Source organism: Oryctolagus cuniculus, chromosome 1 (genome assembly GCF_051225735.1).
Source record: "Oryctolagus cuniculus isolate XC-2025 breed Fujian yellow rabbit chromosome 1, ASM5122573v1, whole genome shotgun sequence".
NCBI lineage: Eukaryota > Metazoa > Chordata > Mammalia > Lagomorpha > Leporidae > Oryctolagus > Oryctolagus cuniculus.
Genome location: NC_142867.1, coordinates 60,842,717 through 60,867,199, shown reverse-complemented (window position 1 = coordinate 60,867,199; position 24,483 = coordinate 60,842,717). Strand labels below are relative to the sequence as shown.

The following is a 24,483-nucleotide window of genomic DNA, read 5'->3' as shown; positions in this document are numbered from 1 at the left end:
GAGTAAGAGTCAAAGGGAGCACATAAACAAGTCTAGTACCTGCTAACACTAACCGATAGAATAAATAAAGGGGAGAGTGATCCAACATGGGAAGTGAGATACTCAGCAGACTCATAGAATGGCAGATGTCCTAAATAGCACTCTGGCCTCAGAAACAGCTCTAAAGGCATTCAGATCTGGCTGAAAAGCCCATGAGAGTATTTCAGGCATGGAAAGCCAAGACACTATGGCAAAAGATCTCTGCGAGTGAGATCCCAGTGGAAAGAACAGGTCTTCAAAGAAGGAGGTACCTTTCACTGAAGGGAGGAGAGAACCTCCACTTTGACTATGACCTTGTCTAAACAAGATAAGAGTCAGAGAACTCAGAGGGCTTCCATAGCCTTGGAAACTCATGACTGGAGCATAGGGAGATTACTGATGCCATAGACAGGAGTGTCAATTGGTAAAGTCAACAACAGGAGTCACTGTGCACTTACTCCTCATGTAGGATCTCTGTCCTTAATGTGCTGTGCATTGAGATTTAATGCTATAACGAGTACTCAAACAATATATTTCACTTTGTGTTTCTATGGGGGTGCAAACTGTTGAAATCTTTACTTAATGCATACTAAACTGATCTTCTGTTAAAAAAAAAAAAAAAAAAGAAATTATCAATTCCCAACTTGACCCTCACTGGGATTAATCATGACAATAGGTCTGATCTGATTTCATCATCATTTTAAAAAAAATCATCTATTATTTTTCACTTTATGTTTCTGTGTGGGAGCAAACTGTTGAAATCCTTACTTAATGTATACTAAGCTGATCTTCTGTATATTAAGATAATCAAAAATGAATCTTGATGTGAATGGAAGGGGAGAGTGAGTGGGAAAGGGGAGGGTTGTTTGTGGGGGGGAAGCCATTGTAATCCATAAGTCGTACTTTGGAAATTTATATTCATTAAATAAAAGTTAAAAAAAATGCCTGTCAATATAAGACTGGATAAAGAAATTATGGGATATTATTCTATGGAATACTACACAGCCATAAAAAGAGAGAAATCTGTCATTTGCAACAAAATGGAGGAATCTTGAAAACATCATACTTGTGCAGTGAGTTAAAGCCCCAGCCTGCAGCACCAGCATCCCATGTTGGCACCAACTTGAGTCCCAGCCACTCCTCTTCCAATCTAGCTCTCTGCTATGGCCTGGAAAAGCAGTAGAAAATGGCCCAAGTCCTTGGGCCCCTGCACCCACATGGGAGACTTGGAGGAAGTTCCTGGCTCCTGGCTTCAGATCAGCTCATCTCTTGCCGTTGCAGTCATTTGGGGAGTGAATCAGTGGAATGTAAGATCTCTCTCTCTCTCTCTCTTTCTCTCTCTCTCTCTCTCTGGCTTTACCTCTCTGTAACTCTGTCTTTCAAGTAAAGTAAATAATTCTTTAAAAAAAAAAAGAGTAAAGTTTGTAACAGTTGGTTCCTAGATCAAGAATTGGAAAAGTACCAAGTAAAATGAGCTAGTAATGCATCTCAAGAACCAGAGAAAGAATAACAAACCAAACCCAAAATTAGTAGGAAAAAAAAAACAAAAACAAATAATTAAAATTAGGGAAGAAATCAACAAAGTTGAAACAAAAAAGAAAACATAAAAGTCAGTGAAATGAAAATCTGATTTTTTTGAGAAAATGAACAAAATTGATACATCATTCGTCCAACTAACCAATGAAAAACAGGAGGGAGAAGACCCAAATCAATAAAATCAGAGATTAAAAAGGAAATGCAACAACAGATACCACAGATATAAAAAAGAACCATCAGGAATTACTATAAAGAACTGTAGGCCAACAGACTGGGAAACCTTGAAAAAATAGATAGATTCCTGGAACACACAATCTACTAAAATTGAGCCATGAAGACATAGAAAACCAAAACAGACCAATAACCAAGATAGAGATTGAATCAATAAGAAATACTCTCCCAACAAAGAAAAGCCCAGGACTGGTTGGCATCACTACTGAATTCTAGCAAATATTTAAATAAGAACTAATTCCGATTCTTCTCAAGCTATTCAAGTGAGGGAATCCTCCAAAACTCCTCTATGAATCCAGCATCATGATATTACAAATCCAGAAAAAGATACAACAGAGAAAGGGAACTATAGACCAATATCCCTAACAAACATAGATTTAAAAACCCTAAACAAAATACTGGATAATTGAAATCAACAACACTTCAGAAAGAGCATTCTCCTGGGCCAAGTAATATTTATCCCTGGTATGCAGAGATGGTTCAACATTCATAAGTCAATAAATGTGATACATCACATTAAAAAACTGAAGAACAAAAACCATATGATTATCTTAATAGATGCAGAGAAAACATCTGATAAAATATAATATTCTTCCATGATGAAAACATGAATCAAACTAGGTATGGAAAGAACATTCTTCAAAACAATCAAGGCAATTTGTGGCACCCATAGCCAGTATCTTACTGAATGGGGAAAAGTTGGAAACATTCCCACTAAGATCTGGAATGAGACAATGAAGCTCACTCTCACTTAAGCTCACTCTCACTTCCTTCTATAGCAGGAAGAAGAATGCTGTGGATCTGTGTGCAAGATGCAGGTGTGCAGCATGAACACCAACACAACACACAACTCCAGCAGCCAAGAGCTGGAGAAAGTGCAAGCTTTGGACACTGAGGTGAGATCAGACTGCGGCAACCCATGCCACTGCTGAATAGGTTGAGAGAGGGTGCAGCGTGAGACTGGTCTGGAGCCCTAAGGTGGAGAGAGTACCTGTTGATCCAGTAAAAATAAAGGGGAGAATGTTTCTCTCACCGCCTCCCCTCCACAACAGTGCCTGACAATCAGCTGAGAAACACCAGGAGCCATTTTGGTCATAAGCAGCAGCTGCTGGAGCCCTTATGTGCATGCACATTAACTGGCTGAGAAAAGACGCCATCTTCTCAGCACTGGTGGCAGAAGATCCAGTGCAACCAGCAGGGAGAAGACAACATTTGGCCAGCAGCTCTTGTGTATGCCTGTGATCCAGAGATTACAGCAGAGGGAAAAATTCGCATTCCCCACTAAGGGTCTGGCTGGGAGGATTATTGAAGGTAGGGCATCCATATAGGACCATGAAGTTTCCCAATCCTCCCAACATACCACAAGTTCAGGGGCTCAAACTGCCAAGATGGAGCACCCAAAAGCAGCTGGCTCTAAGAACCTCTGCCTCACTGTGGCCCAGACAGGCTAGCAGGGCAGAGTAAATCCTCTGTACTCTGTGACAATGGGAGCCTTGTGTGCTGAGACTGTTGGAACTCGGTGTCTGCATGAGAAGGTGCAGAGTATAGTTGGGTCTCTGAGCAATCACCATGTGCAACTCCAAATGCTGATTGCTTAGGATGGGTCACCACAGCAGGATACCTGCTCACAGTGAGGATTGCACAGATCTTTTGTGTGGGTCATTCAACAGCGCATATGAGTATTGCACTGAGGGCTAACATGAAGACGCTAATCACCTTGGAGGAGAGAAAGTGAGGGAGTGATCACACCAACAGAGAAACCCATAATCCATTTCTGTTAACAAGAAGAGATAGTTAAATAAAAATAGATCTTAGTAAAAAAAAAGTATGAATGGGAATAGAGAGGAGGAAGAAGGATGGTAATGCAGGTATGATGGGGAAAATCGCTATGTTCCTAAAGTTGTATTTATGAAATGCATGAAGTTTATATACTTTAAATAAAAGGTTTTTTGGGGGAAAATAAATAAATGCAACAAAAAAAGAGATTTACCATGCCCAACTTGGGTGTTACCCTGGATACTCTCACCCCAACCTGGAGTACTGACCAGAACTCCCTGGACACATCCAACAAAAATCTCTGAGTATTCACTGAGGAGCAGATATTCTGCTAAGCAACAAAGATATAGTTCAAAGATAAAAGCCATCAGGGAAAATAACCAACAAGTATCTCCAAAAAAAAGCCTAAAAATAAATGCAAAAACTCAAGAAACCAGAATAAGGAAGACTGGCCAGCGCCGCGGCTCACTAGGCTAATCCTCCGCCTAGCAGTACCGGCACACCGGGTTCTAGTCCTGGTTGGGGCGCCGGATTCTGTCCCGGTTGCCCCTCTTCCAGGCCAGCTCTCTGCTGTGGCCAGGGAGTGCAGTGGAGGATGGCCCAAGTCCTTGGGCCCTGCACCCCATGGGAGACCAGGATAAGTACCTGGCTCCTGCCATCAGATCAGCATGGTGCGCTGGCTGCGGCAGCCATTGGAGGGTGAACCAATGGCAAAGGAAGACCTTTCTCTCTGTCTCTCTCTCACTGTCCACTCTGCCTGTCAAAAAATAAAAATAAATAAATAAATAAAAAGAATAAGGAAGACAAAAAGAAGCCCCCTCCAAAGGAACGCAACACTTTTGATGAAGTGCTTGAAATGGAATTCAAAAGATTAATCATAGAATTACTCAGAAACTATGAGAAGCATATCCACAAATTGAAGAAATCCATACATGACATGAATGAAAAATTTCCCCATAAAATTGAGAATTTAAAGAGTAATCAAAATGAAATATTTAAAATGAAGAATTCAATAGATCAAATAAAAATACGATGGAAAGCCTTAAAAACAGACTTGGTGAGGTAGAAGAAAGAATATTCAAACTAGAATACAAATCCTTAGAAATTTTTCAGTCAGACCAAAGGAGAGAAAATTGAAAAATTACAAACAGTGTTTGAGGGGCTGGTGCTGTAGTGTGCCAGTATCTTATATGGGTGCCTGTCGAGTCCCAGCTGCTCAATTTCTGATCCAGCTCTATGATATGGCCTGGGAAAGCTGTAGAAGGTGGCTCAAATCCTTTGGACCCTGCACTTGTGTGGGAAACCTGGAGGAAGCTCCTGTTTTCTCTTGGCTTCAGAATGGCCCAGCTCCAGCTGTTGCAGCCATTTGAGGAGTGAAAAGTGGATGGAAGACCTGTCTCTCTCTCTCTCCCTGCCTCTGCCTCCCTATAACTCTGCCTTTCAAATAAATAAATAATTCTTTTTTTAAAAAAAAAGTGTTTGAGATAGATGGAATACTATCAAACAACTCAACATACAAGTCTTAAAGAGTTCCTGAAGTTGTGGAATGAGAAAAGATTAGAAGACCTTTCAGTGAAATAATAACAGAAAAAATACCTATTTTTGGGAAAGAAAGGGATATCCACACCTGGGAATTTACCCAAAGGAAATGAAATTAGCATATAAAAGAGTTATTTGTACCCTCATGTTTTTTGCAGCCCAATTCACAATAGCTAAGATGTGAAATCAACTCAAATGCCGGTCAACTGAAGATTTGATAAAGAAACAATGGGATATGTACAACATGGAATACTACACAGTGGTAAAAACTGAAATCCTGTTGTTTGAAACAAAATGGATAAAATTGGAAAACATCATACTTAGTGAAATAAGCCAGTCCCAAAATGATAATAGCATATCTTCCCCCTATCTGTGGAAAATAATAAAGCAACTAAAAGGTAATCTATTGAAGTGAAATTGATTCTTTGAGATGCAATGACTTTGAACAGCCCTTATCTCAACTGTTGAGGAACAGGGTTTTGGGATTTTTTTTCATACTATTTGTTGAAATCTTTACTTAATATAGAGTAAATCTTATGTGTATAAACTTAATTGAAAATATATCTTAGTAAAAAATAAGAATAGGAATAGGAGAGGGAGGAGGAAGAAGGGTAGGAGAGTGGGTAGGAGGGCAGGTAGGGTGGGAAGAATCACTATGTTCCTAAAGTTGTATTTATGAAATGCATTAAGATTGTATATTTTAAATAACAGGTTTCTAGGGAAAAAAAGAATTGGGTAAAGGACTTGAATAGGCATTTTTCACAAGAGGAAATTCAGATGGTCAACAGACACTTGAAAAAAGTGTTCAGGATCACTAGCCATCAAGGAAATGCAAATCAGAACCACAATAAGGTTTCATCTCACCCCAGTTAGAATGGCTCTCATGTAGAAATCAACAAACAACAGATTTTGTCAAGTATGTGGGGAAAAAAGTACTCTAATACACTGTTGGTGGGAATGTAAACTGGTACAGCCACTGGGGAAATATAGTATAGAGATACTTCAGAAATCTGAATACAGGCCTACCATATGATCCAGCCACCCCATTCCTGGGAATTTAACCAAAGGAAAAGAAATCAGCATATGAAAGAATTATCTTTACCTCCATGTTTATAGCAGGTCAATTCACAATAGATAAGCTATGGAATCAACCCAGATGTCCATCAACTGATGACTGGATAAAGAAATTATTGTATATATACACTATAGAGTACCACTGCACCATAAAAAAAAAAAAGAAATCCTCTTTTTCAACAAAATTGATGTACTGGAAACCATTATACTTAGTGAAATAAGCCAATCCCCAAAAGACAAATTTCATATGTTTCCTGATCTGTGATAACTAATAGAGTACCTAAAATGTAATGTATTGGAATGTAATGGACATTTTGAGATCCAATGAATGCTTATAGCCTTGTTTCTACCGTTGAGAAACAGTGTTTTTTCTTCATATTATTTGTTGGACTCATTACTTAGTGTAGGTTTAACCTTATAATTATAAAGTAAACTGAAAATAGATACTTGTAAAAAGTAAGAGTGGGAATAAGAGAGGGAAGAGGAAGAAGGGTTGCAGCATGGGCAGGGGAGTATAGGGTGGGAAGTATCCCTATATTCCTAAATCTGTATATGTATTTAATACCTGAAACTTGTAAATCTTAAAAAAAAAATTTAAGAGAAATTCAAATTTAAACCCCAATCAAATGTCATCTCATCCCTGTCAGAAAGTCTGTTATCCAAAAGAGAGCAACAAATACTGATGAAAATGTGGAAAAGGGGAAACTTGCATACACTACTGGCAAAAATATACATTAGTGCAACCAATGAGGAAAACAGTATGGCAATTTCTTTAAAAGCTGTAAATAGACCTGCCATATGATTCTGCAATCCCATTTCTGGGTTATACTCAAAAGACTTGAATACATTGTATCAAAGAGATATCTGTTCTACACTTTTTATAGCAGCACTGTTCATAATAGGCAAATATTGAATCAACCAAGGTGCCCATCATCAAGTGAATGTATATACACATTTATATGTACACACCTACATGTAAGAGTACATATATACAATGGAATATTATTAACTAGAAAAGGATGAAATTATATCACTTATAGCCAACTGGTTGGAGCTGAAAAACGTCATGTCGAGTGAAATAAGGCAGACACTGAAAGACAAATACCACATGTTCTCCTTTAATATGGGCACTAAAATTTAAAAAGAAATGCCTGAGTACATCAATTTTACTGCAAATAGTGTTTGGTCAGAATTTGTTCTAAATATTTTCTAAACAAAGTGAGAGGAATTATATACTACTATAGTTTTAATGATTTTGTGACGATTTTACAAATTATAGATGTGAAGTTGAACATCTTTTCCTTTGATTATTGTGCATAACTTGAAACTGTGTTATAGCCCTTGCCTATTTTCTTGCTGGACTGTGATCCTTTTACTCTTTATTTGTTGAACACTTGATTTAGTGGAGCTGGTAAAGCCTTTGACTATGATGTAAACTAAAAATATATTATCTAAAAAATTAATAAAACATTTAAAATAAAAAGCTAATCTCATTCCATGATTATAAGTCTTAGGCTCTATAGTGTATAAAATTGTATTATATTTGTGAGTTATACAAAGCTCTTTGTAAAAAATTTTGGTGAGCACATATGAACGAACAATGATTCTTTTCTTAAAAGGTTTTCACATGAAATAAGAAACAAGATGTGACATATTATTGATATTTATTCAAAAAATATGAAGAGTATTCTATTAGTTCTAAATTATGTTAATTGAGAATATGAATAAAACTTTTTTTAAAAAAAGATTTAATTATTTATTTGAAAAGCAGATTAGAAAGAAAGAGAGAGAGATCTTTTTTTTTCTTTTTTTTAAAATATTTATTTATTTATTTGAAAGTCAGAGTTACACAGAGAGAGGAGAGGCAGAGAGAGAGAGAGAGGTCTTCCATCTGCTGGTTCACACCCCAATTGGCTGCAAGGGCTGGAGCTGCACCTATCCGAAGCCAGGAGCGAGGCGCTTCCTCTGGGTCTCCCACATGGTGCAGGGGCCCAAGCACTTGGGCCATCTTATACTGCTTTCCTGGGCCATAGCAGAGAGCTGGATCGGAAGTGGAACAGCCGGGTCTATAACTGGCGCCCATATGGGATGCCGGCGCTTCAAGCCAGAACATTAAGCCACTGCGCCACAACACTGGCCCCAACTGTTTTCAGATTTCTGAGGAGTCTACATACTGTCTTCCATAATTCTTATACTATTTTACATTCTTACCAACAATATATTAGGATATCTTTTTTTGACCACATCCTCAGCAGTATTAGCAGTATTTTTTTTTTTTTTTTGATTTTTGGATGATAGCCATTCTAACTCAGGTGAAGTGAAACATCATTGTGGATTTTACTTGCATTTCCATGATGGCTAATGATCCTGAGAATTTTCTCATGTGTCTGTGGGTCATTTGTATTTCATACTTTGAAAAATACCTGTTCATAACCTTAGTCCATTTTTAAATAGATTGTTTTATTGTTGAATTCCTTGAGTTCCTTGTATATCCTGGTTAGAGAGAGATCTTTTATCTGCCAGTTCACTCCCCAGATATTTGCAATGGCCAGGGCTGGACCAGGCAGGAGCCATTAGTTTTATCCAGGTCTCCCACATGGGTTCAGGGGCCCAAGCAATTGAGTGATCTTCTGCTGCTTTCCCAGGCACATTAGCAGGGAGCTGGATTCAAAATAGAACTGCCAGGACACTAACTGGGGCCCATAAGGGATGCTGACATTGCAGCTTGACCTACAGTGCAACAACAGCAGCCCCAAATAAAACTCTTCACCAGACTCAGAGGAGTTTATAATCTAGTATCAGAGGGAGATAAACACATGGCTCAAGATGGTTTGATTAATTTCATTATGCTGAATAAAGGAAGGCATTATGGAGAAGATAAAGTTTAAAACTGGGACTGGGGAATAGGAGGGCTGGCGTTGTGGCATAGTGAGTAAAACTACCAGTGCTACACCAGCATCCCACGTAGGCATAGTTCCATTCCCAGCTGCTCCACTTTGAATCCAGCTCCCTGCTAATGTGCCTGGGAAAACAGCAGAAGATGGCCCAAGTGCTTGGGCCCCTGCACCCATGTAGGAGACCCAGAAGAAACTTCTGGCTCCTGGCTTCAGATTGGCCCAACTCTGGCTGTTGTGGTCATTTGCGGAGTGAACCAGCAGATGGAAGCTAGCTCGCTTGCTCTCTCCATAACTGCCTTTCAAATAAATAAATAAATCTTTCAAAAATAAAAAAATAAAACTGAGATTGGTAGGATGAACATGGTTTGTCAAATGAAGACACTAGCAGTAGGTTTTCTATGTGGAATGGAATAATTGAGCATAAACTTTAAGAAAAAGTATCAGGGGAGGGAGCATAATCTGGAAAAAATGATTTAGGGAGTAACTGGAATGCTAATGAATACACGAGTGTTTGATTATTATATTTGGTTAGGATCAGTCTTTGCTATTATGAAACAAAGAAGTGAAAAATCAAAGCTATTATTTTTGTGAAAGACAATGCTATAGACATGATAAATTAGTTTATTAGTCCTATAAGAATTGTTAGGTCATCACATCTCACCTATATTAGAAGACATTCCCATATGATTCTTATAAATAATTTTTATATGAAGCTCCTAGTTTATTCAAAAAGGGGCCAGATTACCAGTAATGTGTATTATTTTTAGGAAACCATTTTCAGAACAAGGAGTAAACATATTTATCTTTGTTTAACAACCTCCTAATTAAGATGCCTGGATCCTATGTGATGCTATGCAGACCACAGGACAGGATATGAGGATTGACATAACAGGTCTGGAAGAAAAAATGAGAAGGGCAATTTAATTGTACATCTAAGACAAGCAAGAAAGGACAAGAATGCAGACAGACTAGAAATCTGATGGAAAGGTCAGGTAGAAGACTATGAAGTCAGAAAACAGAAAAGCACGTCTAGAAAAAAGGACACAGGGCTCACTTAAAACACCCACAGAGAAATATGAGTCATCTTGAAATTTAAAAAAAAAATGAAGGATTCACTTTCATACTCAAGTGAAACTGTCATTAGGTAAAACTGTTAACAAGTTTTTCACAGATCGAGGAGGCAGTAGATAGCACCTATCAGGGGTCAGCCTTGTGGTGTGGTGGACTATTCCACTTCTTGCGATATTGGAGCATTGGTTCAGGTCCCAGTTGCTCCACTTCCATTTAGTAGGGAGCTGGACTGTTTCTTATATAGTCTCTAAGACTAGGAGAAAATATGGCAATAGGCATGGTAAGAAAGGTATTCTAGATGAGATAGGAATGCAGCAGAAGATGGCCCAAGTGCATGCATGTGGGAGACCTGGAAGAAGCTCTTGGCTACTGACTTCAGCTTGGCCCAGCCCCACCCATTGCAGCCATTTGGGGGAGTGAACCAGTAGATGGAAGATCTCTCTCTCTCTCTCTCTCTCTCTCTCTCTCTCTCTCGTCAGAATCCAATGGCATCCGACCTATAACTGGTACAGTTGATTGAAGGTAATATGCAAAAGAGTTTGTATACAGACATGTTAATCTAGATGCAGTTCTTCACCCTGTTTCTTATATAGTCTCTAAACCTAGGAGAAAATATGGGAATAGGCATGGTAAGAAAGGTATTCTAGATGACAACAAAGATGGCAGCCTCAGGCACAAATTGGTCAGTGACATTGAATGGGTACCATAGTTGGTGACAGAGGGCTACATGGCAGTCATAATCCATGACTAGAGATGTGAGGACTCCACTGTGTGGAAACTGTTCATGATGAACAACTCCGGGAAGCAGAAGGAAAAATGGGTGGTTTTGTTGTCAATCCAGAGGATGTGTAAGACCCTGAGAATGACAATGAGGCAGAACACAGTGTCCAGCAGGTTCAGCAGAGAGGTTCAGCAGAGAGGCCTCTAGCCAGACGGTGATCAGGAGGGTGGTGTTGGCTCCCCTGTCCAAGAGGAAGTAGAGGCTGAGGCGCGAGGAGAACCAGTGCTGCTAGCTCTAGTGGTTAGGCAAGCAGATGAGGAGGCACTCAGAGACTGGAATAGAGGAACTGTGGTTTAGTGATCCCATGAGCTGTATCCTGATCAGAACAGATACTTCAGAAATCTTGGTGGGTAGAATAGGAACAAATCCAAAATGAGAATATGAATACACATGGGGGATTAACTCATTTTCCAAAGAACCATTGAAAAAGAATAATTGTTATTTGCCTGGCATTGTTCAAAGTGTTTTGTAGTTATAAAACCATCCATTCTGTTAAAAAGGCCTCTAAGTGAAATGACAGAATGATAATTTCTTTGCTGATTTGCCGAGGAAAATTCCCACTTAGGCCATTTGAACTTGTTTTTGCCCAACTTGGTTGATAAATTATGTGATAGAGTTCCATATAAAAGAACACCATTATTATTCTGGTTACAAATAAAGAAAATAGCACATAAAGTCATTTTATTAAAATCACAGCGATGAAACCAAGACTTGAAGCCATGCAGTCTGAAACTAATGTGAAGTTCTCTGCCTCTATAAACAAATGCTTATTCAGGCCCCACTACTAAAGTAGACCAGTGGCAGTCCTCACACAAAGGTGTGCTCCTGGCCTTCCTCCAAGAGAGGCTGTTCTGACCTTAGTGCTTCACCAGAGACTATATGAAGACTTCATTAGAGCCATTGTCATTTGTGCAGAAGATAGGACCTTAAAGATGTCTAAAGAATAAACTGAGAGAAAAAGATATGAAAAATATGTCCTTATGCCTTACTGTAGCAGTTGAGATGAGAACAGGATCAATCAATTTTGGTCCAATAGAACTATTCCAAGAGTGAGGGATAACAGCAACTGCTGTCATCAACCACTGCATGTGAATTCTCCTTCAGTCACTAAACCAGACTAGACAAGTTACCATGGGGTCCTTGCCAGCAAATAAAAGCCTGACCTCCTTGACCCAGACTAGATATCCTACTCCCACTGTTACCTTGAACAAGTGAAGTTATGTCTCTTGTTACAAAAATGTCACTATTCAGTTAAAAATGCCAATATTTCCATATATCTACAAATGTGATAATAAAAACAGCACCCTCTTACATAAGATATATTTGGAGACTAGAAGTAGATGTGCAAAAGAGTTGTTCAAAAGGTTGAGATTGAATTATAAAACATTATAGTTCAGACATAAATACAGATAAAAAAACATACTGATCCTTTTGAATCATACAAACTTCCCTGTGGCCAAATGACAATTACTTTAAGGAAATAAATCTATTTCTTTAAAGTCTTTTAACTTGTTTCCAGTTGATTATTGTGCTCTGAATCAATGAACTGAAGATAAAGAACTGACTCCATACCCAGTTGGGAGTCTTCCAGGAAAGTGTGGTGACTTGAGCTAACTTGAGTTAGAGAAGTTAAAAACAGAGTTAGAGAAGCAGGAAACAGCACTGAGAGCACAGGCAAGAGAAGATGAGAAACCCAGGGAGCTGGAATTACTCGTACTACTTCATCTGTTGCCTCCAAGGCAGTTCTTAGTTTTATTGAGATTCTTCTGACCTCCAGCTGCCATAGACAAGAATGAAGGTATAGATTGAATTCAAATTCTTCACCTTAGGAATCTCAGTTTTTCTAAACAGGTATCATTAGAGTATAACGCACATTGAAAAAACTGTGCCCCACATGCTCACTCAGACTTACCTCCAATGGTGGAACTAGAAATGTGCCAGGGGATTTCAACTCAATCTTACCAAGGAGGCAAGTACCAATGCCAGCGCACTTGGTAAAGTGATAAGTATAAATACACAACTGATCAAAAAGATAGGGTATGTGTCAATGAGATTTCACAAATAAGACCAGTGGAAGCAAATAATGAAGGATAGAACTAAAAGGGAGAGAATGATCCTGCGGGGGAAACAGGACACACAGCAGACTCATAGAATGGCAACATTCCTGCCTCAGAATCAACCCTAGGGACATTCGGATCTGGCTAAAAGGTCCATGAGAATCTCAGGCATGGAAAGCCATGGCACAGTGGCAAAAAACAATCTAAATGAAAGATCCTGGTGAACAAGACCCCAGCAGAAGGAACAGGCCATCAAGGAGAGAGGCGCCTTTCTCTGAAGGGGGGAAGGAACCTCCACTGTGATACGGCCTTGACTAAACAAGTTCAGAGTCGGTGAACTCAAGGGGCGTCCATAGCCTAGACAGCTCATAGCAAGAGTCTCGGGTGATTGCTGACGTCATAAATAAGAGTGCCAACTGTTAAATCAACACCGTGAGTCACTGGGTACATGCTCCCCACATAGGATCTCTGTCCTTAATGTGTTTTACTATGAAACTTAAAAACAACACTACTAGTTGAACAATACCCTATACCTTGTGCAGTTGTGTGAGTACAGCCTGTTGAAATCCTTGCTTAGTATATACTAAGTTGATCTTCAGTATATGAAGGTAATTGAATATGAAACCCGATGAAGGGCAGGATGGGAGAGGGAGTGGGAGAGGGGAGGGCCACGGGAGGGAGGGAGGTTGTGGGGGGGGTGCCACAACAATACAAAAGCTGCACTTTGTAAATTCACATTTATTAAATAAAAAAATAACTATATAACAAACAAACAAAAAAGGAACTTAATACTTTAACCTTTTAGTATTTTTTATGTTCTACTTAAAACTATTGGTTGAACTCTGTAATTAATACACAATTACTCTTAGGTGTTTAATTAATGCTATAACTAGTACTCAAATAGGTGACACAGACACCAGCAGGGAGAGGAGGGACGCCCAGGGCTCCGAGTCCACACATCGGCGCTGTAAGCGGAGGTGAGCTCAGTAACCGGAGACATTGGCAGGGAAACGGCAGACAGAATTTTAGAGAGAAGCAGGCTTTGAAGTGGGAAAGTTCAACAGACTACAGGAGAGAAGGTAAAAAAAAAAAAAAGGTGAGGGCATACTGGTACAGACAAGTTCCTCTCTCCACCAACCTTGCAAAGGCAAGCAAGAGACAAAGAGCTGGGATGTACATAATAAAAGGGGAGAGTTAAGGCTACAATTCAGTAGCCTAGGCAACCCAGTGGGAGTCCGCAGGAGAAACAGAGCCTGCACAGACTCTTTGGGTAGAAGCCAGAGATCTGAAGCTAAATACCATCCATTCTGCTCAGCCTTGCAGTATTACTTACCTCCTGAATAAAAAATAAAATAAAATAAATAAATGAATTAATAAATAGAGATTTACCACGCATAACCTTTGCTCAGCTGTAACCCTGAAGAACCAAGCAGAGATCTCAGGCCACACCCATCTCAAGCTTCCAAGGCTCCTCTAACAGCGGGCAGTCCACTTAACACAGACATAGTATATAAAAAAAAAAAAAACACCTCACAGTGACAGAAAAAGAATTAACCATGCCAAGCAATAAACACAGAAATCGAGGGAACAAGATCAACGATGACACTATGACACCTCCAAATAAACAAAACACCCCAAGCCAAGATTATGAAGATGATGAGATAGAAGAAATGCAAGATACGGATTTCAAAAAATTTATGATAAGAACATTTAGAAGTTTTCAAAAGCAAATCCTTGAACTACAGAAATCCTTATTGGACAGGATTGAAAATCTCTCTCGTGAAAATGAAATTTTAAGAAAGAATCAAAATGAAACACAGAAACTAGTAGAACAGGAAAGTGTGATAGTGATGAGAAATCAAAATGAAATGAAGAGCTCAATAGATCAAATGACAAACACATTAGAGAGCCTTACAAACAGAATGGGTGAAGCAGAAGAGAGAATATTGGACGTAGAAGACAGAGAACAGGAAAGGATACAGTCAAACCAAAGAAAAGAAGAGGAAATTAGAAATCTAAAACATATTGTCAGGAATCTTCAGGATACTATTAAAAACCCAACATTCGGGTTCTAGGAGTTCCTGAAGGCATGGAGAGAGAGAAAGGATTAGAAGGCCTTTTTAGTGAGATACTAGCAGAGAACTTTCCGGGTTTGGAGAAGGACAGAGACATCCTAGTACAGGAAGCTCATAGAACCCCCAATAAACATGACCAAAAGAGATCCTCACCACGACACGTTGTAATTAAACTCACCACAGTGAAACATAAAGAAAAGATCCTAAAATGTGCAAGAGAGAAATGTCAGCTTACTCTCAGAGGATCTCCAATCAGACTCACAGCTGACTTCTCATCAGAAACACTATAGGCTAGGAGGGAATGGCGAGACATAGCACAGGTGCTAAGAGAGAAAAATTGCCAGCCCAGAATATTATATCCTGCCAAGCTCTCATTTGTGAATGAAGGTGAAATAAAGACCTTTCATAGCAAACAGAAATTGAAAGACTTTGCTGCCACTCATCCGGCCCTGCAAAAGATACTTAAAGATGTGCTACACTCAGAAACACAGAAACACGGCCATCAATATGAAAGAAGGTAAAGGAAGAACACCTACTGGTAAAAGAGCATGGGAAGCTCAAAGCATCTATTAGAACTTATCTTTGGCAAATGGCAGGGCAAAGTCACTATGTATCAATAGTCACATTAAACGTGAATGGACTTAACTCTTCACTTAAAAGACACCAATTGGCTGACTGGCTTAAGGAACAATACCCAACTATTTGTTGCCAACAAGAAACACCTCTCTCTAACAAAGATGCATGCAGACTGAAAGTGAAAGGTTGGAAAAAGATATTCCATGCCAACAAAAACCAAAAAAAAGCAGGTGTAGCCATATTAATATCAGACAAAATGAACTTTAATACAAAAACTGTTAAGAGAGACAAAGAGGGGCACTACATAATGATTAAGGGTTCAATTCAACAGGAAGATGTAACTATTATAAATGTATATGCACCTAATTACATGGCACCGGTCTATTTAAAAGATATGTTAAGGGACTTAAAGGGAGACTTAGATTCCAATACAATAGTACTGGGGGACTTCAATACTCCACTCTCAGAAATAGATAGATCAATAGGACAGAAGATCAACAAGGAAACAGCAGATTTAATTGACACTATTGCTCAAATGGATCTAACAGATATATACAGAACTTTCAATCCTACGTCTAAAGAATTTACATTCTTCTCAGCAGTACATGGAACCTTCTCTAGGATTGACCTCATACTAGGCCATAAAGCAAGTCTCAGCAAATTTAAAAGAATTAGAATCATACCATGCAGCTTCTCAGACCACAGCGGAATGAAGCTGGAAATTAGCAACTCAGGAAACCCCAGAAAGTATGCAAACACATGGAGACTGAACAACATGCTCCTGAATCCACACTGGGTCATTCAAGAAATCAAAAGAGAAATCAGAAACTTTCTGGAAGTAAATGAGGATAACAACACAACATATCAAAACTTATGGGATAGAGCAAAAGCAGTATTGAGAGGCAAGTTTATAGCAATAGGGGCCTATACCAAGAAATTGGAAAGACACCAAATAAATGAGCTTTCAGCGCATCTCAAGGACTTAGAAAAACTGCAGCAAACCAGACCCAAATCTAGTAGGAGAAGAGAAATAATTAAAATCAGAAAAGAAATTAACAGGAATGAATCCAAAAAAAAATTACAAAAAATCAGCCAAGCAAGAAGCTGGTTTTTTGAAAAAATAAACAAAATTGACACCCCATTGGCCCAACTAACTAAAAAAAGAAGAGAAAAGACTCAAATCAATAAAATCAGAGATGAAAAAGTAAACGTAACAACAGACACCACAGAAATAAAAAGAATCATCAGAAATTACTACAAGGACTTGTATGCCAGCAAACAAGAAAATCTATCAGAAATGGATAGATTCCTGGACACATGCAATCTACCTAAATTGATCCATGAAGACATAGAAAACCGAAATAGACCCATAACTGAAACAGAAATTGAAACAGTAATAAAGGCCCTCCCAACAAAGAAAAGCCCAGGACCAGATGGATTCACTGCTGAATTCTACCAGACATTTAAAGAAGAATTAATTCCATTTCTTCTCAAACTATTCTGAACAATCGAAAAAGAGGGAATCCTCCCAAATTCTTTCTATGAAGCCAGCATCACCTTAATCCCTAAGCCAGAGAAAGATGCAGCACTGAAAGAAAATTATAGACCAATATCCCTGATGAACATAGATGCAAAAATCCTCAATAAAATTCTCGCCAATAGAATACAACAACACATCAGGAAAGTCATCCACCCAGACCAAGTGGGATTTATCCCTGGTATGCAGGGGTGGTTCAACATTCGCAAATCAATCAATGTGATTCACCACATTAACAGACTGCAGAAGAAAAACCATATGATTATCTCAATTGATGCAGAGAAAGCATTCGATAAAATTCAACACCCTTTCATGATGAAAACTCTAAGCAAATTGGGTATAGAAGGAACATTCCTCAATATAATCAAAGCAATTTATGAAAAACCCACGGCCAGCATCCTATTGAATGGGGAAAAGTTGGAAGCATTTCCACTGAGATCTGGTACCAGACAGGGATGCCCACTCTCACCACTGCTACTTAACATAGTTCTGGAAGTTTTAGCCAGAGCCATCAGACAAGAAAAGAAATTAAAGGAAACAAATTGAGAAGGAAGAAGTCAAACTATCCCTCTTTGCAGACGATATGATTCTTTACCTAGAGGATCCAAAGAACTCTACTAAGAGACTATTAGAACTCATAGAGGAGTTTGGCAAAGTAGCAGGATATAAAATCAATGCACAAAAATCAACAGCCTTTGTATACACGAGCAATGCCATGGCTGAGAAAGAACTGCTAAGATCAATCCCATTCACAATAGCTACAAAAACAATCAAATACCTTGGAATAAACTTAACCAAGGATGTTAAAGATCTCTACGATGAAAATTACAAAACCATAAAGAAAGAAATAGAAGAGGATACCAAAAAATGGAAAAATCTTCCATGCTCATGGATTGGAAGAATCAACATCATCAAAATGTCCATTCTCCCAAAAGCAATTTATAGATTCAATGCAATCCCAATCAAGATACCAAAGACATTCTTCTCAGATATAGAAAAAATGATGCTGAAATTCATATGGAGGCACAAGAGACCTCGAATAGCTAAAGCAATCTTGCACAACAAAAACAAAGCCGGTGGCATCACAATACCAGATTTCAGGACATACTACAGGGTAGTTGTAATCAAAACAGCATGGTACTGGTAAAGAAACAGATGGATAGACCAATGTGTTGGGAGCCACTGTGCTGGTTTCCCTGTATAGGCCTTTGTTTAAACTAACCTTCAGCTGTGTTCCTGTAAGGAGGATTCACTAGAAAATTCCATTTGTAGAACTCACTGATATGGTTAGCACTTGGCCTTCTGGCTTCAGTGCTCTCTTTCTTGTACCTTGATAAGCACATCTGGTAGCTGTAAGACCTTGCTGTAACTCCCTTTGTCAAATTGATACTGGTTCCTGTGAAATTATTCCTTTGATCTATGTTGTGAGATGACCCCTGCTTACGCTCAACTTTACAATTCTTGCCTTATACTATATAAGCCACCTCCTTCTCCAATAAAGTTGAGACCTTGATCAGAGTACTGTCTTGGTCTCCCTTCTCGTGTCTGGTTTGTCTCTCCATTCAGGTCTGCCCTCCTCATGTCCTAGTTGATTACCCCGTGGGCCAGGGCACCAATGGAACAGAATTGAAACACCAGAAATCAACCCAAACATCTACAGCCAACTTATATTTGATCAAGGATCTAAAACTAATTCCTGGAGCAAGGACAGTCTATTCAATAAATGGTGTTGGGAAAACTGGATTTCCACGTGCACAAGCATGAAGCAAGACCCCTACCTTACACCTTACACAAAAATCCACTCAACATGGGTTAAAGACCTAAATCTATGACCTGATACCATCAAGTTATTAGAGAACATTGCAGAAACCCTTCAACATATCGGCACAGGCAAAGAATTTCTGGAAAAGACCTGGGAGGCACAGGCAGTCAAAGCCAAAATCAACTATTGGGATTGCATCAAATTGAGAAGTTTCTGTACTGCAAAAGAAACAGTCAGGAGAGTGAAGAGACAACCGACAGAATGGGAAAACATATTTGCAAACTATGCAACAGATAAAGGGTTAATAACCAGAATCTACACAGAGATCAAGAAACTCCACAAAAACAAAACAAAGAACCCACTTAAGAGATGGGCCAAGGACCTCAATAGACATTTTTCAAAAGAGGAAATCCAAATGGCCAACAGACACATGAAAAAATGTTCAAGGTCACTAGCAATCAGGGAAATGCAAATCAAAACCACAATCAGGTTTCTCCTCACCCCGGTTAGAATGGCCCACATACACAAATCTACCAACAACAGATGCTGGTGAGGATGTGGGGAAAAAGGGACACTTACCCACTGTTGGTGGGAATGCAAACTGGTCAAGCCACTGTGGAAGTCAGTTTGGAGATTCCTCAGAAACCTGAATATAACCCTACCGTTCGACCCAGCCATCCCACTCCTTGGAATTTACCCAAAGGAATTTAAATTGGCAAACAAAAAAGCGGTCTTCACCGTAATGTTTATTGCAGCACAATTCACAATAGCCAAGACCTGGAACCAACCTAAATGCCCATCAACGGTAGACTGGATAAAGAAATTATGGGATATGTACTCTTTAGAATATTATACCGCAGTAAGAAACAACGAAATCCAGTCATTTGCAACAAAATGGAGGAATCTGGAACACATCATGCTGAGTGAAATAAGCCAGTCCCAAAGGGACAAATACCATATGTTCTCCCTGATCGGTGACAACTGACTGAACACCAAAAAGCAAACCTGTTGAAGTGAAATGGACACTATGGGAAACGGTGACTTGATCAGCATAGCCCTGACTGTTAATGAACAACTTAATTCATTATCACTCTTAGTAGTTTTTTTGGTCTGTTCTACTTAATATGACTGGTTTAATTCTGTAATTAATACACAGTTATTCCTAATTGTTGAAATTTAACTGAAATGTGATCCCTGTTAAACATAAGAGTGGGAATAAGAGAGGGAAGAGATGTATAATTTGGGACATGCTCAAGCTGACTTGCCCCAAATGGTAGAGTAAGAAACATACCAGGGGACTCCAATTCAATCCCATCAAGGTGGCATGTACCAATGCCATCTCACTAGTCCAAGTGATCAATTTCAGTTCACAATTGATCATAATGAAAGGAGTAAGAGTCAAAGGGAGCACATAAACAAGTCTAGTACCTGCTAACACTAACCAATAGAATAAATAAAGAGGAGAGTGATCCAACATGGGAAGCGAGATACTCAGCAGACTCATAGAATGGCGGATGTCCTAAACAGCACTCTGGCCTCAGAATCAGCTCTAAAGGCATTCCAATCTGGCTGAAAAGCCCATGAGAGTATTTCAGGCATGGAAAGCCAAGACACTCTGGCAAAAGATCTCTGTGAGTGAGATCCCAGTGGAAAGAACAGGTCTTCAAAGAAGGAGGTACCTTTCTCTGAAGGGAGGAGAGAACCTCCACTTTGACTATGACCTTGTCTAAACAAGATAAGAGTCAGAGAACTCAGAGGGCTTCCATAGCCTTGGAAACTCATGACTGGAGCATAGGGAGATTACTGATGCCATAAACAGGAGTGTCAATTTGTAAAGTCAACAACAGGAGTCACTGTGCACTTACTCCTCATGTAGGATCTCTGTCCTTAATGTGCTGTACATTGAGACTTAATGCTATAACAAGTACTCAAACATTATATTTTACTTTGTATTTCTATGGGGGTGCAAACTGTTGAAATCTTTACTTAACGTATACTAAACTGATCTGTAAAAAAAAAAAAAAAAGAAGAAGAAGAAGAAGAAATGATCAATTCCCAACTTGACTCTCACTGGGAATAAACATGACAACAGGTCTGATCTGATTTCATCATCATTTAAAAAATCATCTATTATTTTTCACTTTATGTTTCTGTGTGGGAGCAAACTGTTGAAATCTTTACTTAATGTATGCTAAACTGATCTTCTGTATATAAAGAGAATCGAAAATGAATCTTGATGCAATTGGAAGCGGAGAGGGAGTGGGAAAGGGGAGGGTTGCGGGTGGGAGGCACATTATGGGGGGGAAGCCATTGTAATCCATAAGCCATACTTTGGAAATTTATATTCATTAAATAAAAGTTAAAAAAAAAAACATAACTAGTACTCAAATAGTATTTTACACTTTGTGTTTCTGTGTGGGTGCAAACTGTTGAAATCTTTACTTAATATATGCTAAATTGATCTTCTGTATATAAAGATAATTGAAAATTAATCTGGATGTGAATGGAAGGGGAGAGGGAGTGGGAGAGGGGAGTGTTGTGGGTGGGAGGGAAGTTATGGGGGGGAAGCTATTGTAATCCATAAGCTGTACTTTGGAAATTTATGTTCATTAAATAAAATAAAAATAAAAATAAAGAAAAAACTGTGCCCCATAGAAAAACAGAGGTGCATCTGATTTGGGGAAATTGGCAATGTCTGATCTGCACCACCAGACCTTCTATACTACCAGAAGAATTTCTTCTTCTTGATTATATTGGTCACCTGGGTTCCTCCATGCCTAATCATTCCCCTTCTCATCATTTTCTGTTTCCAAACCAGGCCTAGCAGCTCCATGAGAATACTCTGTGATTGCAAATGTATTACTATTTGCCACACTGCCTGATCCAACCCCTCAGAGACCACAGAGCATATTTTCCTGTGCTAATCTCCAAATCTTTCCCCAAAAATCACAGAACTAATGCTATTTGGGGCATCTGGACCTGGATCTTACAGCCCATTCCCAAGGGGAGAAAGGAGGAGAAAATAAAGAAGAAAATTTTAATATGGAGGTAATGCTTAAAAGGAAGAGAGCTGTGAAAAATCAAGGATGTGGTTTGATCTGGCAAGTGCTATAGAAGTTGAAAATTGTGCAAAGTTGAAAATACTTCTAATATTCATACACCTGACCTGCTGAACATCATAGCTTAGAAACACAGCACACTGCAGAGAATTGGTTGTTTACCTTCACAATTGCGTAGCTGATAGAACTGTGCTCACTGTCATTGCCCAGTATTGCAAGGGAGTATCATACTGCAAGTCACTACCTGAGAAAGAATCAACACTCAAAATTTAAAATACAGTTTCTACTCAATACATATTACTTTCACACCATCATAAAGTCAAAAAATCCTAAGTCAGAAAAGAATCCTAATTAAGTCAAAAATCATTTGTATTATTCTTTTTTTTTTGTTTTGTTTTTTTTTTGTTTTTTTTTATAAGTGATTATGGCATGCATATTTATTTATTTGATTGGAAAATTCTATAGCATGAACAGTAAATACCATTTTTTTTTCTTTTTTTTTTTAAAAAACTTTTATTTAATGCATATAATTTTCCAAAGTACGACTTATGGATTACAATGGCTTCCCCCCCATACCGTCCCTCCCACCCACAACCCTCCCCTTTCCCACTCCCTCTCCCCTTCCATTCATATCATGATTCATTTTCGATTATCTTAATATACAGAAGATCAGCTTAGTATACATTAAGTATGGATTTCAACAGTTTGCTCCCACACAGAAACATAAAGTGAAAAATAATAGATGATTTTTTTAAATGATGATGAAATCAGAGCAGACCTATTGTCATGTTTAATCCCAGTGAGAGTCAAATTGGGAATTGATAATTTCTTTTTTTTTTTTTTTTTTTTACAGAGGATCAGTTTAGTATGCATTAAGTAAGGATTTCAACAGTTTGCACCCCCATAGAAACACAAAGTGAAATATATTGTTTGAGTACTCGTTATAGCATTAAATCTCAATGTACAGCACATTAAGGATAGAGATCCTACATGAGGAGTAAGTGCACAGTGACTCCTGTTGTTGACTTTACCAATTGACACTCCTGTCTATGGCATCAGTAATCTCCCTATGCTCCAGTCATGAGTTTCCAAGGCTATGGAAGCCCTCTGAGTTCTCCGACTCTTATCTTGTTTAGACAAGGTCATAGTCAAAGTGGAGGTTCTCTCCTCCCTTCAGAGAAAGGTACCTCCTTCTTTGATGACCTGTTCTTTCCACTGGGATCTCACTCGCAGAGATCTTTTGCCAGAGTGTCTTGGCTTTCCATGCCTGAAATACTCTCATGAGCTTTTCAGCCAGATCCGAATGCCTTTAGGGCTGATTCTGAGGCCAGAGTGCTATTTAGGACATCTGCCATTCTATGAGTCTGCTGAGTATCTCACTTCCCATGTTGGATCACTCTCCCCTTTATTTACTCCATCGGTTAGCGTTAGCAGGTACTAGACTTGTCTATGTGTTCCCTTTGACTCCCAGTCCCTTCACCATGACCAACTGTGAACTGAAACTGATCACCTGGAACAGTGAGATGGCATTGGTACATGCCACCTCGATGGGATTGAATTGGAATCCCCTGGTATGCTTCCAACTCCACCACTTGGGGCAAGTCAGCCTGAGCATGTCCCAAATTATACATCTCTTCCCTCTCCCATTCCCACCACCATGTTCAACAGGGATCACATTTCAGTTAATTTTCAACACTTAAGAATAACTGTGCATCAATTACAGATCTAAACCAGTCATATTAAGTAGAACAGATAAAAAAAAACTACTAAGAGGGATAATGTATTAAGTTGTTCATTAACAGTCAGGGCTATGCTGATCAAGCCACCATTTCCCATAGTGTCCACCTCACTCCAACAGGTTTCCCTCTTGGTGTTCAGTCAGTCGTCACCGATCAGGGAGAACATATGGTATTTGTCCCTTTGGGACTGGCTTATTTCACTCAGCATGATGTGTTCCAGATTCCTCCATTTTGTTGCAAATGACTGGATTTCGTTGTTTCTTACTGCGGTATAGTATTCTAAAGAGTACATATCCCATAATTTCTTTATCCAGTCTATCGTTGATGGGCATTTAGGTTGGTTCCAGGTCTTAGCTATTGTGAATTGAGCTGCAATAAACATTAGGCTGCAGACCGCTTTTTTGTTTGCCAATTTAAATTCCTTTGGGTAAATTCCAAGGAGTGGGATGGCTGGGTCGAACGGTAGGGTTATCTTCAGGTTTCTGAGGAATCTCCAGACTGACTTCCATAGTGGCTTGACCAGCTTGCATTCCCACCAACAGTGGGTTAGTGTCCCTTTCTCCCCACATCCTCGCCAGCATCTGTTGTTGGTAGATTTCTGCATGTGAGCCATTCTAACCGGGGTGAGGTGAGACCTCATTGTGGTTTTGATTTGCATTTCCCTGATTGCTAATGACCTTGAACATTTTTTCATGTGCCTGTTGGCCATTTGGATTTCCTCTTTTGAAAAATGTCTATTGAGGTCCTTGGCCCAT

At 39.1% G+C, this 24,483-nt stretch overlaps 1 protein-coding gene and 1 pseudogene across 1 annotated transcript in view; both read right to left on the bottom strand.

The window, feature by feature from the left end:
* LOC103350505 (olfactory receptor 52N1) overlaps positions 1-24,483 on the bottom strand; it is a 189,437-nt gene that overhangs the window by 151,827 nt on the left and 13,127 nt on the right. The window lies entirely within an intron of this gene.
* On the bottom strand, positions 10,702-11,232 carry LOC138846015 (olfactory receptor 56A4-like; annotated as a pseudogene).